Genomic DNA, 19,717 nt, shown 5'->3' with positions numbered 1-19,717 from the left:
AATTATTATCTTAAAATGTTGTATGTTACAGAAATAACCAAATTTCCTTGTCAATTCCATTATAATGAACTCTCATCAGACCTCTAACAATGGACATTTAAAAAAATCTTTTGTAATTTATAGACAATTATTATTTTACTCAGATGCTTTTCCAAAAGTGTTCCTGAAAAAGTGTTTTATCTTCAGAGAAACTCATGGAAAGGACTTGGACAAGCATTCTAGAATACAGGTTTCTAGAAACTTTCAGATCATACCACTGAACTGGGTAAGAATTTACAGAACTCTAAGGAAAACTGGATTTGTAAAACTGCTAACAAAAGATTAAGGTCAACAAATATTAACTACCTGGGACTGAATAAACTGAGGAGGATGACTATAAATTTCATAACCTCTTGTTTGAAACATTGCTGGTTCTCTAATGTTTTGCTTTTCCAGATTTAAGGAAATCTTTTCTCTTAAGCTATCTGTGACTGGCAGCAATTTGGTAAAGTATATCTTTGTAAACAAAGATGAAACATTTACTTTTTCTCTCTACCTGATCCCTCCAGAATTTGGAAACACATGAGTATTCTTTTCATGACAATATAGTTAGTTATTTACATAAGTTCAATGAAAATCTATTGTCCTTGTAACAGGACATAATTATTGGCTATATTACCATAAATATTGTCTATATTACCAAGACTTTGACTGTCATATTTGAGAGCGATGTACATAGACTCAGCTATGATCAGAAACCTTTACAGAAATGCTTAGAAAAATTGGCCTGATACTTTGCTTAAAATGTTCCAGCAAAGCAGCCTTAAAAAGAGCTTATTCTTGCCGTATTTATGGAAATAATCAGGCCAAGTTTAATGCAAGCAAATTAGTTTTACTGTGATTATCCTTTAAAAAAAAAAAGAAATGGAAATAATTGTAGAGAGAAAAATTATGTTTGCACCTTTGTCTATATTCGACTTTAATCTTGTTAACTGTCTTTAAAGTTTTGTTATATACCTGTAAACTGGACTAGATCCCAAATTCTTCTAGTTTCTTCAAATATCTAGACTCGTCAAACTAATGTTTCCAATTTTCTCCCTCCCTTCTGATTTGGAATCAGCAAGAATAAAGACTGTTCTTAAATTTCCTTGGAAGGGACTATACCAGGTCCTCCTCACTACCCAGATGACACCAAACTTCAGGGACTTGAACTTTGGGCGCATATTTCACAACTGAAGAAGGCTCCCCCTGACATCTGGACCAAATGGACTAGGAAGAGAAGTAGCTGATAGCGAGGTAGACTGCTTCCTCCCAAGACACTGGATCAAGACTTCATACTTTAAACATAAAACCCTCTCTTCTCTTTCTTTCATCTACTCTGGCCTTGACCTGGAAAGATAATGCCATCATCGGTATCTCCCAGGCCATCGCAAGGGGGTAGACTTTGCCTTTCAGACTGCTAGATTTGTCATCAAAAACTCCGATGGGTCCATCATGCTAGAATGCATTAACAGTGCCACCTTAGTGCAAGTGGTCTGCGCCCTCAAAGCGTTTGTCCTTCTCTTTGGTGGTCATCATTCTTCTTGGGCCTACGAATGGCTAGATAGCTAGTGCACAGCCGGACAATGCCTCTTAGGTTATCTAACTGTGCCCCTAACTTTCTACAGACGAATTCATTGTTCACCTCACTGGTCAACTCTCCTGGATTTACATCATCAGGTTAAAAAAGACTTACCAGGAGGCATGCATGACTCAGGATTTGCTCCTTTTGGTAGGGCCATACTTCCCTGGTTAGGAGTAAATGTAAATATGATCAGAAACCTCTCCTTAACTCTTGAAGCGATTGCAGAATCCATTGTTAAGACAACAGCTGCCCAACAAAGAGCCTTAGACTCTGAGGCCAAAGTTGTGCTGGATAATAGGATAGCCCTTGATTATCTTTCAGCTGAGCAAGGGGGTGTCTGTGCGGTGACCAACACCACCTTCAGTACCTGGATTAACACTTCTCGGGGAAGTTGCTAACATAAGATCACTGAGCTAGCCGCTTGGCTTAAAAAGGTGACTCCTTCCATGGGGTCTTTCTTTGACTTATTTGATTTTGATTGGTTTTGGTCTTGGGGACCATGCCTCCAAAGTGCACTCCAAATACAGGGAATTATCCTGCTTATAATAATCATAATAGTCTCCCTGGTGTGCTGTGTTTTCCCAAAGGCTTTAAATGCGTGTTTGCGGCTGCTAACCACCAAGCGAATGAACTCTCCAAGGTTGAAACATCAGAAAAGGAACGAAGATGACAGCTGACTTAAAAATTGTGAACCTGAAGTTGTGGCCTGTGAGTACCACCAAGATTAAACAAGAAAAAAATGTCGTGACCTGTGAATACCACACAATGAATCAACAAAATTTCACAAAAGCTTCGAGAACTACAAAGTGGTAGCTGAGAGTGGCACTAATGCCTTAAATTTTGACCACACCTCTCAGGTAAGCTGAGAGTCTGGTCAAATGGGGGGAATTGTTGAAAAGGAGACTACAGCCCCAAAATGGAGTCACTCACGCTAAGCTCCATCAAACCTGAAACCTAAACTAATTGCAGTTTCAACCAACCAAGGAATGTGACCTTTAACTAGCCAACCTGGAATTTCCTGGTCAGGCCTAGAAGGTTATCCACCTTGCCTAAAACAATGCGTTCTTTGCTAATAATTTCCTCTTTTCTGCTCCCTCCCTGCCTTGACAAACTTTTCCTTTTTTGCAGCTCAGTGGAGCTCCTTTCTGTTCACTAGATGGAGTGCTGCCCGATTCATGAATCGTTTAATAAAGCAATTTGACCTTCCAATTTACTCAGTTCAATTTTTTTGTTGTTTAAGAGATCGTTCCTGCAGAGAGGAGACTCACCAGCACTCAAGTGCCCAGGCTGAGAAGCCACAGATCACAATCTCCATTCTCCTTGGAAGAAAGCCCTTTCCCCTAGGAGGAAGGGAGGCTTGCAGAGCTCACAGCTGCCTTTACCCACATCGCACACACTTAGAATTCTGTTCTTTGGGGAACAGGCTGGATAAACCCAGGTCATACCTCTGGGATGCCAGGCTCCAAGGAGTCAACGAGGCACTGTGAAGTAGGTTCACTTCTGGATTTTATTATAATAAATACTCCCTCTCCCCATTTTAGGCATCAACATAGAAGGGCTTTTAATTTTCTAAGAACTAATATTAAACAAGTTTCCACAAAGTTAAATGTTAATTCCAAAAAAATAGAATAAAGGACAATCCCTTGGCTTGAATATTTAGTTTTACGAAAAACTCACTAAATTGTTCATTATTTTTCCTTTCCCCCACAAGACTCACTAACAGCCCGGGACAGAGCTGCGGACCGGTGTTCGGGAATCACTCGAGGGGAACTTGTCGCACAGATCTGGGCTCAGATCTGAACTCTGGTGGATGACAGCGGCGACTTGGGGCAGACCCGTTGGCGGGCGAGGCGTTAGCTCGCACCCACTCGGGAGCCGGCCGGCTGACACCCGGGGCCGCTGCTGGCACGTGGGGGCCTGTCCCCGGCTGCTCAGAGCAAGGCTGGACCCCCGGGGAGACTCCAGGGCGGGGACAACGACTGGGGTTCCGGCCGAGCGGGAGCTGCCCGGCCCGAGGGCCACCTCCTCGGGCGCCCCGAGCGGGGGGCGCGGGCGGCACAGGCTCCGGAGCCACGGGCCCGGGGTCTTCCTGTTTGGGGATGGCGCCCCCGCAAAGCCACCAAGGTTAGCCTGAGGAGAAAGCGGGACCAGCAGGCGGGCCCGGACGCCGGGGCTGGAAACGCAGTCAGCCGGGCCCCCGCGAGCGCCGTCTGGGGAAACGGGGAGCGGGGCCCTCGTTCCAGAAGGCGGGGCACGGCGCGGACACCCTCCTGAGTCCCGTCCCCTTCCACTGCCTCCCCTCCGGGCCCGCTCGGAGGCCGGGCGAGCACCGGCAGGGAGGTGACGGGGAACGGCCTGTTCTCGGGGCGCACGCGCACCCGGCCACCAACGCCACAGCCGGGCTTTCAGCCCGGGCTCCCCAAGTAGGCGAAAGGGCAACGGGGAAGGGAGAAGGGGGAGGGGTCCTGCGCGCTGAGGCGGCCTCCCATTGGCTCCCCTCGCTCCGCCCTCGCTCCCGATTGGCCGCCGACCGAGCGCACGGGCCGAAGACGCTCTCCCGCGGCGCGCGGCGCTCGGCCGGCGACGGCGGCGCAGCCAATGGGAGCGGCCGGCGGGGCGGGGCCGCGGGCGCTGGGTCTCCGGGCGCGGGTGAGTTGGTAAACACATCGGGAGCGCGTGCCGGGCGCCAGCGCTGCGCAGAGCGCGCGGAGGGGGCGCGAAGGTGACCGCGGAACCCAGCTTCCTGCAGCCGGGTAAGGCTGCCGGCCGCCGCGGGCCCGGGGCGCCGTGTCTCTGCAGTCGGAGCTGGGCTCACCGCCCGCCTGGGCCCTTCTTGCATCCTCCTCCGGTGACAGCGCGGCTTCCCTTTTGCCAGTTTCACTTGCCGCGAGCTCCGGGTCGTGGCGCGCTGGGCGCGCCTCAGGCTGCAGGGTGGGGGCCCAGCAGCTGCCTCGTACCCCCGTGCCCACCCAGCCCGCCGGGCCTGCCTCGGGGAGGGGACGAGGGCCGCGTGCTGGAGCAGGGGGGCGCTGGACCGCGCCGAGCAGCCCCGGTGACCGGCCGCCAGTTGCCGTGCCTCTGGGTCGCCAATACAGCTTTCCTGCCTCGCGTTCTCATGATAATATTTCTCCTCACTCCCAGACCCCTTTGCAGCGTGTCTCAAGGGCCTTAATGGCCCGTGGCTGCAGGTTTGTGTCAGAGCTTTGATTCCTTTTGGCCCGAGCCAGCTGTTGGGTTTCACAGGTGGGCGTTTTGGGTGAACTTGGGAAAGGGGGACCCTTCTTGGTCCTTTCCTCTGTTTGCTTTTCTTTGGCCCTTCCTTCTGCTTCTCCAAACGCTGGGGGTCTTTTGAGTGGTCTGTGCTTAATTGCATAAACGTGTGCCTTTTCCCGGCCTCCACCTCCTCTGCCAAACCCAGACCAGTTCTCCCATGTGGCTTGGGGAATGGGGAAGGCTGCGGGGGCAGGTCTGGGTGCTGGGACTCTCCGTTTGGATGAGAGATGCCAGCCTCCTGAAGGGTGAGAGACTTATGTGCAGCCTCTCAGCCTGGGGTGGGCCTGCCGCCTGCTGGAAAACTTGTCCACGGGCTCTTGGGTCTTGGGTGTGCGTGACAGAAGACTGAAGAGCTGGATGTGCCAGGCCTATCTCTTTGCCAAAGGATTTGAGTATGCATTGATGCCAGCCTGCCAGTTGTCATGCTGTAGAAGGGCGGGGCATCCTGGCAGGAGGGCCTTTCTCCTGAGAAGAGACAAAGGGAAAGTGGTGGGTCAGGGGAGCAGCATCTTTAAGACTCTGGCGACGGCTTTGGGCATTTTGTTCAGCCTTACAGATAATGAGGACAGTGCAGGTTGTTATAATTTTTGGCCTGACTTCAGGCAGCTAACAAAAAGTGAACCAGGTGGTCTGAGCACTTCCCTGAGCGTCACCTAAGACAGGTCTCCCAACTGTTGACATTTGTACTGGATAATTCCTTGTTTGGGTGGAGGGGGCTGACCTGTGCGTTGTAGGATGTGTAGCAGCATCCCTGGCCTCTATCCATTAATGCTAGTAGTACCCCACCTCACACACACTAGTTGTGATCCCCAAAAATGTCTCCAGACATTGCCAGATGTCTCCTAGAGGGCAAAATCGCCCTTGGTTGAGAACCACAGAGGTAGGACTCTAAAAAGAGCCTTCCCACGCTGCCAGGGGCCTCCTGGGAGCTGCCCGTGAGGAGTTGAGAGGTTAGGCACAGAGTAGTGTTGTGTCCCCTGCCCTACACCGACGTTAGAATCCATGTAAATTGGGCTTTAAAGGAGACCCCACCTCTGCAGCTGGGAGGAGAGGAGACAGAGAGGAGGTAGAAGGCCATGGTGTTTACTGTGCCTGCTGGATGCATGGCACTCACTGGCTGCGTCTAGAGTGCAGAAGAAGTGGAAGACTGGTGTTTTCTGTCTTCAGGGACTTGGCAAGACTGTGGCGGATATGCATATGAAATAACCGTGGGACAGGTTTTAAATAGTGAGCAAACAAGTTTCAGCTCTCTTAATGCTGGCAGAAAGGCCAACTCAATTATCCACCAGTGGCTTTTCCAAGGTGATGCTTTACTCAGCCTCACTTTTTGCTGAGACATGTCTCGTGTCTTGTGTTGTGGGAGGGGGCCAGGCCTGCGTCTGCAGGGAGTGAGTGTCTGGCTGCATTTCAAACATACGTGTGGGTATATTTACATGTACCATGTGTTCCTCTGTGAAAGAGGCTACCCAGGAGTGTAATGAATGGTGCAGCATGGACGCACGTATGATTTGTGGAGTTCCTTTATAGTTGATCAAAGCTTCGATGTCAAAGACAGAGGTTTCTTTTGTGCAGAGAAAGATGCTTTACTTCTGAGTCTAGATCTTGCCTTCAGTATAACCCAGAATTTATGCCTCAAACTTCTAAGTCCCAAACTGATGGGGATGCAGAAAAGCTGAAAAACAGTGATTAGTGTACAGGGCAAGGAAAAAAATGCCAAGTGCCTACCATGAATTTCCCTTTCTTTGATCCATCAGTTGATGGATCCTATGAATTTCCCTTTCAGTTGATCCATCCTGTGGGGACGTATCAGGATTTTCCCATAGCATTCCTTGGTCAGTTAGGTGGTCTTTTGGGTGCTGTTTGTTGCCTATAGAAAAGGATCTGGACAGGGAGGTCACTTCTCCTTTCTCAAAAAGAAGTTTGGAGAAGTCTATTATTGGGAAGCTCCAAACTTGGCAGGATAATTTTCCATCAAGAGCCACGGACACTGAGTCATTATCTTTGTCAGTTGAAACAAGAGCTGTGTGCAAAATTAGACAGAAATATTTAGATAGAGAGTTGTCTTGATCTGACAGTGGCATCTGGAAATAGTTCTGGCATTCCTGCTAAATAACAGCCAGGAGCTTGGGAGAGCCAGTGGAAAGGAGAGCGGGTGGGAGTGGGGGAGTGTGAGGGTCCTGCTCCTTCCGGAGCTGCACCTGTGCAGGGGTGGTGTCCACTGGCCCTGAGGCGGGGCCAGGACCCGGAGTGAGATGTATCTGGGGGGGATCTGAGAGGGGGCTTCTCCAAGCACTTCGCGACCCCGAGTGGGTACCCGCTGGTCTGCCCACAACCATGTCCTTGTAGGGCTACAGGCTCCTGAGCCTTTGGCCTGTGGCTTTGAGGTCAGGGACCCACAGAATATTTAAACTTGGAAATGACCTTGAAAATCTCTTTTTATTCTTCATACTTGGGTGTGATTTGTTTTTAGTGTGTGCATGTACAGAAGTTGCATGAGAAGCTGAGCGTTTTTCACTCAGATTGCCATTTCAGGGTATTGTAGAATCGGTTGTGGTTGCATAGTGCCTGGTTCTTGTCTCCAGAGCCCTCGACTCGCTTTTTTTTATGTCCTCCTGTTCCCATCGGGCTAGGGGAGAGGGGCTGCCTTTGATCCAGACCTGGAAAATCCCTGTGTGCCCTAAGGGTCGGTGCCCTCCACATCCTGGCCTTGAAGAAAAGCCCACTCTGGAATCGTGGGTGGATCTGGTTATTTACTCCTCGTTGAACAAATATCGATTGCCTTATCTGCCTTGAGCATGGCATCGGGAATATAAAAGTACCCTAGACGTGGGTTCCTGACCTCGGGAACTGTAGGGAGGGGTATGCAGATACCACCTAAACGTCCTCAGTGTGGTTTGCACCAGGGGCTCCGGGTCAGACCACTCCTAGCTGGTGGAAACTGGGAAGGCTTCTCGGAGGAGAAGGCATGTTGGCTGGGCCTCCGAGGACCAGCAGGATTTCAGCGGGAAGAGTGCGGGGGCGGGGGGCAGGGGGGTGAGGGGCCAGTGCTTCCTAGACTCTGTGGTGAAGGACTAGGTTTTATTTTTTACCCAATTTGTTGCAGAACAATGCTTTTGCAAAACACAGTAAAAACATCATGGCAGTGCTAAATTGCCAGAAAAATTTCTAACAACTTCCTCCTGTTATCTCATCGAGGAGGATAATACCAGTCCAAGGACCACTCTTTGAGTAGCACTGGTCCGGGCGGGGCCCCCTGAGTAGAGGCATTGGGTAGGTGAGTGCCTGGGAGTGAGGGGAGTGCAGTCTGGCTGGAGGGTAGGGAGTGTCAGGGGATCAGGGGGGCTGGGCTCCCCCCCATTTCCTGTTGAATCAGCCTGTGTGATCTGCCCTTGCGAGTTTAGGTTAGTTTGAGCAAAGTTTAGGTTAGTCCAGTTGTGCTTCTTGGCATTTTATCTCAGCAGTGGGGTTCCGGAGAGGGGAGGGCAGGAGGGCTTGGCATGGCGCTCCCGGGAATTTTCAGCTGACGGTTCAGTTCAGGCCAGAAAGGGTTCCCTGAGCACCCAGGACTCAGGAGCCAGCTGCAGGCCGGAGGGCCCTGAGAGAGAGGGAGGCGGCTCCCTGCCCTGCGTGTGCACAGTCGGCCGGGGAGACGCTGTGGACACCTACGGGCAGACTGCACAGGACCTGACAGGGGCACCAGCCGTCTGCTGTGGGCACTCAGGTGGAGCGCGTGCTGATTCTGCTGGAATCAGCCTTCTTTCTTGTGCCGGGAGGCCTGGGAGCTGGGGGCTGAAGGATTAGTGTGTTTCCCTGGGAGAGAAAAGCTTGGAAGCTGAGGCCCAGCAGAGGCCCAGGCCTGGGTGGCCACATGGACAGTGCCGGGGAGGGGCTCTCAGGCGGGCAGGTGTGTGCAGAGCTGGTGAAGGCAGGTCAGGGTGGGCGGGGAGGGAGCCCAGTGGGGTGCTTTGTGAGAAGTGAGGGTGACCTGGGCCCCAGGTGGCAGGTGGGGGTGGGGAATACAAGGCATAGAGTCAAGAGAATGTAAATCTGTGCAGGTAGAATTTCTAGTCTGGGCTGAGATTGCAGGTTGCAGGGAGGAGCTGTTTGGGGTGGATGGTGGTATCACTCCTGAAAACGGGGGGTACAGGAGAAGGAGGAGCTGGTCAGGGGGAAGATGGTGATGTTAGTTTTAGACATGAAGGCCTTGACGTGCCTGGGGGACTTTTTCCCATCCTTTTCTATTAAGATATAATTCGCCTACAGTAAATCCGCTCTTTCTAGTATGCAGTTGCGTGGTTTGACAAACGCGTATAGTCACATAATCATTACCACAGTCAAGGTATAGAATAATTCCATCTCCCCCAGATTCGCCTGTGCCCTTCGTCAGTGCCTCTGGGACTCCCAGGGGGTGATGTAGTGTGTGTGTATAACCGGGTTTGTTCTGGAAATGGTTCCGTGGTTGAGATGGCTAGCCCGGCCTGAGAACAGGGATGCACAGACGTGGGGGAGGCTGATGCAGCCCAGGGGACAGTGTAGGTAAGCAGGGAGGACCAGCCTGGGGACCCCCAGCCATGCAGTGGCTGGAGGAAGAGGACCTGAGAGCAGGGGCAAGAGTGAATGGTGGGAACCAAGGAGAGGGTTTTAGGGGAGTGTGTGGGGCCAGCGGGAGACGCTGAGGAGGGTGGTGGTGGGGTGGCCTCAGGTGGGTTGAGCCATCAAGTGGCCGCAGTGAGTGTGACAGAGGGGAGGGCTTGGGGTCGGGGCCAGACAGCGAGTGCTGAGGGAGAAGGCAAGACAGGAAGCACACGCTCTCCTTGGGAGATGTTGGCGGGGGTGAGGCTGAGGGAGAAGCAGAGTCAGGGGGGTGTTTTATATTTGGTGCGTGAAAGCCGAGAGTGGGTGTGTGGGCTTGAGGGGGCAGGCTTTTGTGGAAAGAGAGACTGAAGGCAAAAGAAAAAATAGTTCCGGGCAAAGCCCTAGTGGAGGAGGGAGGAGATGGGCTGGGGAGGGTCAGCCGTGGGCTGTGGGCCGGGGGTTGGAGGGCGCTCACATCTGATGGCCTGTTTTTGGGGAAAGGAAGAGGTCAGCTACAGAGTGAGTGAGGCCTCTGCTTGATGTGAGGGGGCGGGGGTGGCGGGGGTGGCACTGGAGGAGAAAGCCAGGCTCGCGTCCTGCCTTAGGTGCCCTCCAGGTCCTGCTCCTGCCAGCCGCTGAGGAGATGGGTGTTCCCGGTCGGAGTGTGTGTGTGTGTGTGTGTGTGTGTGAGAGAGAGAGGGAGAGAGTGTGTATGTGTGGGAGAGACTGTGTGAGAGAGAGAGAGAGAGACTGTGTGTGAGAGTGTGTGTGAGAGAGTATATGTGTGTGTGTGTGTATGTGTGAGAGAGCGTGTATGTGAGAGAGAGAAGAGACTGTGCATGTGAGTGTGTGAGTATATGTGTGTGAGAGAAGAGACAGTGTGTGCATGTGAGTGTGTGTGTATGTGTGAGTGTGTACGTGAGGGAGAGACTGTGAGAGTGAGTGTGTAAGAGAGTGTGTGAGTGTGTGTGTGTGAGTGAGAGATAGTGTGTGTGAGAGAGTGTGTGTATGAGAGTGTGTGTATGTGTGAGATAGTGTGTGTGTGAGAGAGTGTGTGTGTATGTGTGAGAGATAGTGTGTGTGAGTGAGAGAGAGTGTGTGTGTGTGAGTGTGTACGTGAGGGAGAGACTGTGAGAGCGAGTGTGTAAGAGAGTGTGTGTATGTGAGAGAGTGTGTGTGAGTGAGAGATAGTTTGTGTGAGAGAGTGTGTGTGAGAGAGTGTGTGTGAGTGAATGTGTGTGAGAGTGTGTGTGAGTATGTGTGAGATAGTGTGTGTGTGAGTGTGTGTGTATGTGTGAGAGATAGTGTGTGTGAGTGAGAGATAGTGTGTGTGTGAGAGAGTGTGTGTGTGTGAGTGAGTGTGTGTGGAAGAGAGGCAGGGAGGAGTTTCCTGGCTGTGTGAGAAGCGCCCAGTCCCTTCCCCTCCTGCTGCACCATCCCTCTAGATTTTCCCAGAGGTGTGTTTCCTGAGAGAGAGGCTGTTGGATTTCCATCTCTCCTCCCCTGAGGGGCCAGGTCTGCCCCTCCCCACTTGCTATTTTCATAGAACGTCTGTCTAGAAGGGTCAGTACTCCAATTCTTCTGAGCGTTATTCTTTCTAGACCCCCTTAAATCCCAGTTTTCAGAACAGCCCTGGGCGGTGCTCTCTGGGTCGACCTTCTGTGCTCAAGGGATAAAGGGCCCTGTCCTCGTCTCTGGGAACTGGAGCTCACCCAGGTCAGTCGCCTCATTTTCCACATGAGGAAGTGAGGATGGGCAGCCCCAAGAGGAGAACTGGTGTGCCCGAGTCACACGTGGCTGGTGCCCCAGGTGGGCCCGGAACCCGGGCCTCGCTGTGCGTCCCCTCCCTCAGACCTCCCTCGTGGTGTCTGGGAACTAGAGGGCCTGGGGGCCACGTTCCTGCCGTCTGCCGGGCTGGCTGAGCAGCCCTGGGGACTGTTCACACGCACACAACTTGCAAGTTGAAGTCCGGAGCCGGGGTGAAGCCCATTGTTTGTTGCCCGCCTGGCACAGTTTCCGTTTGGCAGCGATCCTGGCTCAGAGGAGGGTGAAGGTAAGAATAGATTGCTCTGTGACCTGCAGGTGGTTACTGTTTGATAGGTGCCCGAGCAAACATCTCACATCTTTCTGAGATCAAAAAAAAGTCGGTGGCTTTACTGCCTAGCGTGTTTACAGCCAACATTTGGTAAAGCAGAGGGCTAGGCCCGGGACTGCCGTGTTTCCTGTTCCAGCCTGCGTGGAGCTCGCTGTTAGTGGGCCGGGCCTGCTGGCTCTTTCCCCTTTTCCTCTCAGTCTTATAAGCAAGGAGTGGGGCAACTAGAGGAAGCAGTAGAGGGGCCGCGTCCTGTGTGGCTGCGCCACCCCTCCCTCCCGGCGTCTGTGCGCAGCCTTGTAACCCAGCTGGCTCTGCTCCTTTGAAAGTTGCTCCTCCTCCGTTTCTCGCTCTTCTGTCCCCACCCCATGAAAACAGGGGTGTACTGCTGCTGCTGCCTTGTCTATGGCCGTGCACCGTCGGGGCTTTCAGGGTGGCTGTGGGCAGAAAGAACATTTCCTGATGCTCAGCAGCCCTGGTTGTTTCTGGTTCTGGGGTCTAGAAGAGGGAGCTTGATATGCTAGGGACCCTGGGTACATACGGGTGTTGTAGTCCTGGTGTAGACGAGGCACACTGCCAGACCCTGTGGGGATTATAGAACTGGATAGGGGAGGTCCCCTCTCTCCAGGAGCTCACCGTGCAATAAGGGACATGGGACAGGTGCACAGAGTCCTACAGGGCATCTCAAGGTGACCTTAGGTCATCAAGAGACGAGGGAGATTAGAGGAAAAGAGGTGCCTTGAGGATGGGGGATGACCACTAGGGAGGGTTTAACGTTCCATCAGGATGGGTAGGATTTTGGCAGGGAAATGGTATTCCAGGGGGAGGAGGAGAGAGCAGCAGGTGGAAGTAGGAGAGCCTCTGTGTGTGTGTGTGTGTGTGTGTGTGTGTGTGTGTGTGTGTGTGTGTGTGTGTGTTGGGGAGGTCCATTCTGGCTGAAGCGTTGGGGCATGGGGGAGATAGTGGGAGATAAAGCTGGAAACGTGTCCTGGGGTCCACAGTGCAGGGCCATGAAGGCCAGGCCAGGGCCGGTGGCCGTAGTTCTGCAGGCAGAGGAGAGTGGAGATCATTGAGGTAGCAGCCTCCTCTCTTGGAACCTGTCCTCGCTTCTCCCTCTGCCGAGCCTCTTCTCATTTCTCTTCCTGAGTGTAGTTGCCTGTCTAGGGTTGTTCCTCGTCGGGGTGAACTCACTGGGTTGAAAAACGATTGGGGTTTTGTATACACGTGAACTGCCAAAGGGTTGCATGTAGCCTCAGTGGCAGGATGTGTTAATGTGACCTCTATCCAGGGACCTGTACAAGTGTCCTTTCCTGGTGTGTGTGCGGTATTTGGAGATGCTGCTGGTAAAGGTTGGTACCCGGTGTCAGTGAGGCAAGACCGAAGGCCACATGCCTGGTGGCTCCTCCCAGCTCATGCACACCCCGGGGTGGACTTCTTTGTGGGTCCCCTGCCTCTTTCTCCCTTTTGCGTCTGAGACAGAACTGGCCCCAGAACCAAGCTTTGCCCCTAGTGGGCGGGATCTCTGGTGCTGAGACGCTTGACGCGGAGGTCTCGGAGGAGCTTTCCAGAAGGCAGAGTTTGGCTGGATGGCCTTTGAGAGCCCAGCCAGCTGCAGGATTTTTATCACTCAGGATTTTCTGCCACCAGGTGGATAGACACAACCTTGCTGTGTCTCCAGGAGAGTGACCATTGATTTTAAAAAAATGTTATTGATCCGGGGGCAGGTTTCTTATCTGCTTGTCTGTCAGCTTCCTAGGCAGTAAGAGGAAGGGCCTGGAGCCTGGAGCCAGACAGGCGTGGACAGGCCAGCCCCTGACTGCCATGGGACTTAGGGAAGATTCTTCATCTCGCCGAGCTTTATCTCATCAGCAGATGGGGACAGTAATAGCTCGCGGGGTTGTTGTAGGATTAGGGGTGATGGAAAGTGACGGGCCACAGAAGGGGAATAATAAGTGGTAGCTATTCTTGTTATCAATACTATTTCATTGACACAGTAAATCTGAAGTGGAAGTGTTTTGAAGGATTAAGCGTCTAAAAACTGAGGAGATGCGTTTTGAGGGGGGCTCTTACTTAGGCATTGTGGTCCCCCAGCCTCTGCACAGTGTCTGGCATGCAGTATGTGCCCGGTGATGGTTTGAATGGGGAACCGAACCTGGGAAAGAGACTTGTAGAAGGATGGGGCATATTTATGCTGAAAGCCAGCAGGGCTCTGTCGTCAGGAACAAGAATGTGCTTCGAGCCGCCTGTGGGATATTCCAGCACCCAGCTCAGCGCCTGGGACTTGGTTGGCATTCAGTACTGTTTGTGGGGTGACCGAACTAAGTTATTTTAGAGGAATGATCTGGAAATTAATCTAGAATACAACCCGTCTTCCCAACCCAATGACTTGCCCTTTTAAAAATAGCCACTGTATTAGTTTCTTATTGCTGCTGTAACAAATTACCACAAACCCAGCAGCTTAAAATACCACAGATTTGTTATTTTATAGTTCTGGAGGTCAGAAGTCTGGAATGGGTCTCATCAGGCTGAAATCAAGGAGTCAGCAGGGCTGGTTCTTTCTGGAGGCTCAAGGGCAGAACCTGACCCTGGCTTTTTCCAGCCTCTAGAGGCTGCCCTCCTTGCTTGGCTGTAATTGCATCACTCCAAACTCACATCTCCTCCTGCCTCTGATCCGCCTGCCTCGCTCTCCTAAGGACCCTTGTGATTACATTGGGCCCATCTAGATAGCCCGCATCTCAAGATCTTTAACTTAATCACACCCGCAAAGTCCCTTTTGCCGCGTAAGGTGACATATTCACAGGTTCTGGGGCTTAGGGCATGAACTTCTCCGGGTGGCCGTTATTCAGCCCACCACAGTCACCCACAGCATTTTGGCCAAATGTAAACACAGCTCTTTAAATATCGGATTTAAAAGAAACTCCTTAACTACAGCTCCAGGGTTCCCCACCCAGGGTCCTTCTTCACCTTCCTGTGTGACAGTGCAGGTCACACTTGCCATTTGTGTGCTCGGGCTCCGTCTGTGTGTGGGGGTGGGTGGGGGAGGAGTCAGAGGTGTGTGAGGCGTGAGCCTCCCCAAGAGGGGCTTAGAGTTTGGTTGAGGAGAAAAGATGTAAATGTGCCAAAGATAACTTACCAAACAGGGCAGGGTCTGACCAGCGCTGGAAGAGTCGTCAGCTGATGAGAAGACTTGAATTCGTGAGTGGAGAGTCAAGTGAGAGCCTGATTAGAAATAAATCCTTGAACGTATGTGGTGTGTTCATACATTTCAAAGTGCTTCCACCCCTCTTATGTAGATTGGACATAAAAAGAGCTTACGCTGTAATTTCCAGGTGGGGAGAGAGGTTATAGGATGGGTGAGGAACAGGCCTGGAGCGGCCCGGGGGCTGATCAGCAGAGCGATTCCCAGGCCCCGAGGGAGGCTGGCCTCCTGCAGACGGCGCTGCCCTGTCTGCACGGCTGATGGGTGGGTTTTAGCTCTGCGGAGGTGAAGGGCTGTGCCTGTCTGCCGGGCGTGGGTGTAAGTGGGGGCTGGACAGGAGGCCTGGGACCTCACCGTGTCACCTCCGACCTCAGGCTCGGGAGTTTGGGCCTCATTCTTAGACAGCTAGGGGCCATTCGAGCAAGGCTTGAATGAATGGACCATGGGAAGATTGATCTGGGGGCAGAGTGTGCTGTGGCTTGGAGACAGGGAGCTTGTGAGGGTCAGAGGGGTCCCCCCCCGTCGCTTCCTGAAAATACCCGGCGGAAGCCTCCATGCCGTTTCGTCCTCTGAGAGTGGCATTGACCGTGTAAGGAACACCAGTGGGTGTTGATGGCCGGCCTGTTTCTGGGCGCTCCACGCAGGCCGCCGGCACGCTGGACCGCCTCTCCCGAGTGATGTCCCTCTCCACAGCGTGAATAAACCACTCTGGTCCCCGGGAGAGGGCGAGGCTGCCCCCTCACCCCGAGGCAGACGTGGTACTGTGCCCGGCCTTGGTGCTGGGATGTGGAGAAATGACTGGATTATCCACACTGACTGCATTCAGGCGCCCTCCGATCTCCCCAAGTCTGGACCTCACTCCAGTGTCTGTGTGGTCGGAATAACAGTCATCGTGTCTGCTCACAGTTCAGCACCTGCTGTGTGACAGGCACTCGGTGCCCTCAATGCTGTTACATGGATTATCTAATCCACTGCTCTCCAGAACAGACGGGGAAACTGAGGCACAAAGATGCACTTAGATGACTTAGGTCAGCAGCAGAGTCAGGATTTGACCCCAGGGCCCCGAACTCCGGAGCGTCGACGGCTTCATCAGTATCACTTCCTGAACCACGTATTTTTAAATGTTTTAAGCAGAAAACTTTGCTGGGTTTTTCGTCAGAAAATGACATTGCCGTCCGGACCCCGTGCTCGGCGGGTTGGCGTTGGGAAGCCATGTTTGTGATCAGTTGCGTCAGCTCATCAGAGGCAGGACAGGCCACCGGGACCCTCCGTGCCGCCCGCCTGTGCTTTGGAGCCCTGGGCCCCTTTGCGGCGTTGGGCTCCTCTCTGGACCGTCATTAGGGGCTGGAACTTCTCCTCCTGCTGCTTTTATATCCCCTCCCCGCCAGCCCAGTGCCCACCTCAGGGCGACATACCAGGGAATCCCAAGAACATCTTAGTCTCCCAGTGGGTGGAGAATGGAGGCTTGCTGTCTAGGACATCAAAACACACTCTTTTGCTTGTTTTCTCCTCTTACCTGTTAAAAGGATGCCTGGCTGCTGAGCCACGATAGAGTCAAGTCGTGGCGGTACTTCTTTTAAGCTGTGTGACTTTGAGTGAGTTACTTAACCTCTCTGTGCCTTAGTTCCCTCATTTGTAAAATGGGCATAATAATAGTACCTACCATATAAAAATAATTGAGATAATACACATAGAACACTTAACACAGAGCCTGGCATATAATAAACTCTCAATAATAATAGCAGCTATAGTCATCATTCTCATGTTGTGCTGGTCTTCTCCTTCTCATAAAATAAAACGTTTGGGGAACTGGTTAAATTCACTGTGGGAGAGTGTCAGAGTGCCTGCCGCTTAACAAGCTCTTGTGTGTGTTTGTATAAGAGTGTATAATTTTTAAACAATTCCAAGAAAAATCTCAATAGTCTGACGCAGCTGTCAAGGGACCGTAAAGTCCTCAGCCTACAAGACGACTTGAGGCCCAGAAACGAACTCCTTTCCTCACAAGGCACGACTGCACTGTGTCATCCGAGCGCTGCGGGTTCAGATCCACGTGGGGTCCGTGGTGAGCAGCCCCGGCGCTCAGACCTGTCTGCCAGGGAAGACAGGATAGCTTGTGTGGCTCGCCAGGAGGCCGCCGTGCCCCTCAGTCGGGGGGTCTGTGTGGGGCTTAAGGTGGAGGCAGCAATGTACATCCCTGTCTGCCTGTCTCCCTCCAACCAAGACCTGTCTTCCCCATGCCCACGCCTGGTGCTTGCCTGGCGGGGGCCTCTTGTTAGGGATGCAGTGAAAGTGCAGGAATGAAGGACGGATTAGACGGTAGCTGGATTTATGTCCGCTCGAGCTCAAGCTGCAGACTGACAGTGGCGCTTGTCATTTAGGGTGAGGCGAGGGAATGCAGGGGGCTGTGGTGTGGCCGTGAGCCTCCTGAAGTGGCAGGAGGAGGGAGAAGAGACGTACAGGAAGTCGGCATCTGACACCCCCTGCAGCCCCCAGGCCTGACTGCTTCATGAGCAGCACCCAGGGGCTGCCCTGCGCTGGGTGGTCTGGTAAAAGGTGGTCACTACCGAGCCCCTCCCTTTGTGTGGCTCCAGCCTGGGGCCTCTGGGGGTGGGCAGCTCTGTGTCTGGTGAGGTGAACCCATCTCTTGGGGTCAAGAGCAGAACTGTAATGGGGGATCTCACTCCACCGCCAGCCCTGTGGGCTGCTCTGATACAACCCTAGTGACCTTACCAGATTTCCTGGGACAACTGTGGTTATATTTTATTCTGTTGCCCTCAAATAGGGATTGACCAACTTTCTATAAAGGACCAGATAGTAAATATTTTAGGCTTTGTGGACCATAGATCTCTCTTGCAACTACTCAACTCTTCTGTGATAACTGAAAAAAACCCTAAACAGCCGTAGGCAATACACATGTAAATGAATGCGCTGTAGACAATACATAAATGAATGAGTGTGGCTGTGTTCCAATAAATGTTTATTTACAAAAACAGGCAGCAGGGCTGGATTTGGCCCAAGGGTTGTGGTCTGCTGACTCCTGACCTAGAAGGATACTAGTCATATTACATGTCTTAACTTTTGGTTCAGAAAAATGTAGTCACTGCACTTACTACATTATTCTAAACTAGGATCCTGTGTCTTTGGGGGAAAGTAATGTCAGGGAGGAGGAAAATCTCCCCCTACTTCTCTTGATTCTTTGGCTGGTCAAATAATAAAATTGACATAAGACAGGTTAACAGGAGAAAAACAAATTTAATATTGTATATTTGGAGGCCTCATAAGAATATGAGAATCAAGTGACCAAAGCAGGCAGCTTTTATACCTATTAGACAAAGAAACAATAAATTTGTGAAGAACTGACAAGACAAACTTAGGCTTGGGTATTAATTCGTGAAGAAACCAAGCAGAGTTTGTTTACACAGCCGCCTTGGCCCTGAATTCCCTATCTCTGGTGATAAGGCTGTCTCTCCACCTCCTGGTGCAGGGAGGGTACCTTTCACATATGAGATTCATTTCTTTCAGAAATAAATCAGGGTCAGTGTCAGAGTGTCCTTCTTGCACTGGCTGTTTCTTAAGTAACTTTCATTCAAAATAATCAGTATGCCAAAGTGGCATTTTTGGGGCAGCCTACCCTCAACCCCATCATTTCTCTCTGCTGAGACTTCTCTGAAAGTTTCATATATTAAAAGCTGAGCTGATAGGTTGCTCCATTATTTCATTGAATTAATCTTTTAGTCTTGAAAGTAGGTCAGTTCAGTTAAACTGTTGTGTCCCATTTCAAGAGGCGGTGATGCAGGTAGGCTCCCATAGTTAGTCCTATGGTGCAAGCAATAAGGTATTTATAAAAGGCAATTCTATGGAAACAAAAGAAAAACAATGGTTAATGATTGGAACAAGTATAAACCAGTTTCTGTGTTCTGAGGGTAGCCAGTAGAGAAGATTTCTTGATGTCGGGGTTGAAGCATCTTTTGCAGTTTGAATGTCTCTGATGATGTCATCGGGTGTTCAGGCATACTTTCTGAGTGGCCCGCATAGCAACGGGCATGAAGATTGAATAAACATGAGTTATTGTGGTGATTTCTCTGAAGTTTATATCAAGTCAAGTTTAGTTTACATCAAGTTTGTGTTCAGTTTGCAGGCCTTCAGGAAAAAGAGCAGTTTTAGTTCTTAATGATTCCAAGTCAGAAGGGTGTGAGGAAAATTGGAAATGTTAGTTTGGAGAGTTATAGTGAGACACTGGAGGAAACTAGAATAATTCAGAATTTGGTCTAGTTAACAGGCAGAAAACAAACCTCAAAGACAGTTAACAGAACTAGAATCTAATATCCACAAGTGTGTATTATAGTTTCTACTGAAATATAATTTTTTTCTCTCTACAATCACCCCTACTTCTATCAAAGATAACTATAGTAAGACTAATTTATTGGTAAATTAAGTCTAGTTTCAATAAACTTGCCCTGATTATTTATATAAGTGCAGCAAGAATAGCAATTGACCATATAGAATCTTTTAATCTGCTTTGCTAGAATTTTTCATAAGGAATCTCCAACAGGACTTTTAAAAGCCTCTTGAGGCTATGAAGCCAAACCAAGGACTTACCATCAGACTTCACTTGCAGTAGCTACAGATTTGGGTTAATTCCTCCCTTCTCAAGGTCCCCCAAATATTTTGAGGTTCCTGGGCCTGCCAGGAATTAACCTTCTCTACTCACCTGGTAAGGCTGCCAGGAGCCTTGTAAGCAAGGTACCAGGCCGATATATCCGAGAGGATTTATTGGCTTCCTAAAGTCAACCTTAGTTCTTTAAAGCTGTCTGGTCATATCTGAGTCTATGTACATCTCTCTCAAATATGACGTTTCAGTCAAAGCCTTGGTAATATAACCAGTGTTTCCAACTGTGTCCTGTTACAGGGGGAACACATTCTTATTGAACTTATGGAAATGACTATAAGGCCATGAAAATAAGAGTACTCACTG

At 51.1% G+C, this 19,717-nt stretch overlaps 1 protein-coding gene across 2 annotated transcripts in view; it reads left to right on the top strand.

The window, feature by feature from the left end:
- The first annotated feature begins 4,230 nt into the window (after positions 1 to 4,230).
- Positions 4,231 to 19,717, top strand: part of COQ8A (coenzyme Q8A) — a 56,697-nt gene continuing 41,210 nt past the window's right edge. The window contains exon 1 of one of the 2 annotated variants that reach the window (XM_058533590.1): positions 4,231 to 4,252. The gene's annotated coding sequence lies outside the window, so the exon portion shown is untranslated. The other variant, XM_058533589.1, reaches the window with a different exon arrangement.

This window comes from Diceros bicornis, chromosome 38, assembly GCF_020826845.1.
Source record: "Diceros bicornis minor isolate mBicDic1 chromosome 38, mDicBic1.mat.cur, whole genome shotgun sequence".
Taxonomy (NCBI): Eukaryota; Metazoa; Chordata; class Mammalia; order Perissodactyla; family Rhinocerotidae; genus Diceros; species Diceros bicornis.
Note: the sequence above shows the minus strand (reverse complement) of the source record. Positions and strands in the feature narration are given on the sequence as shown.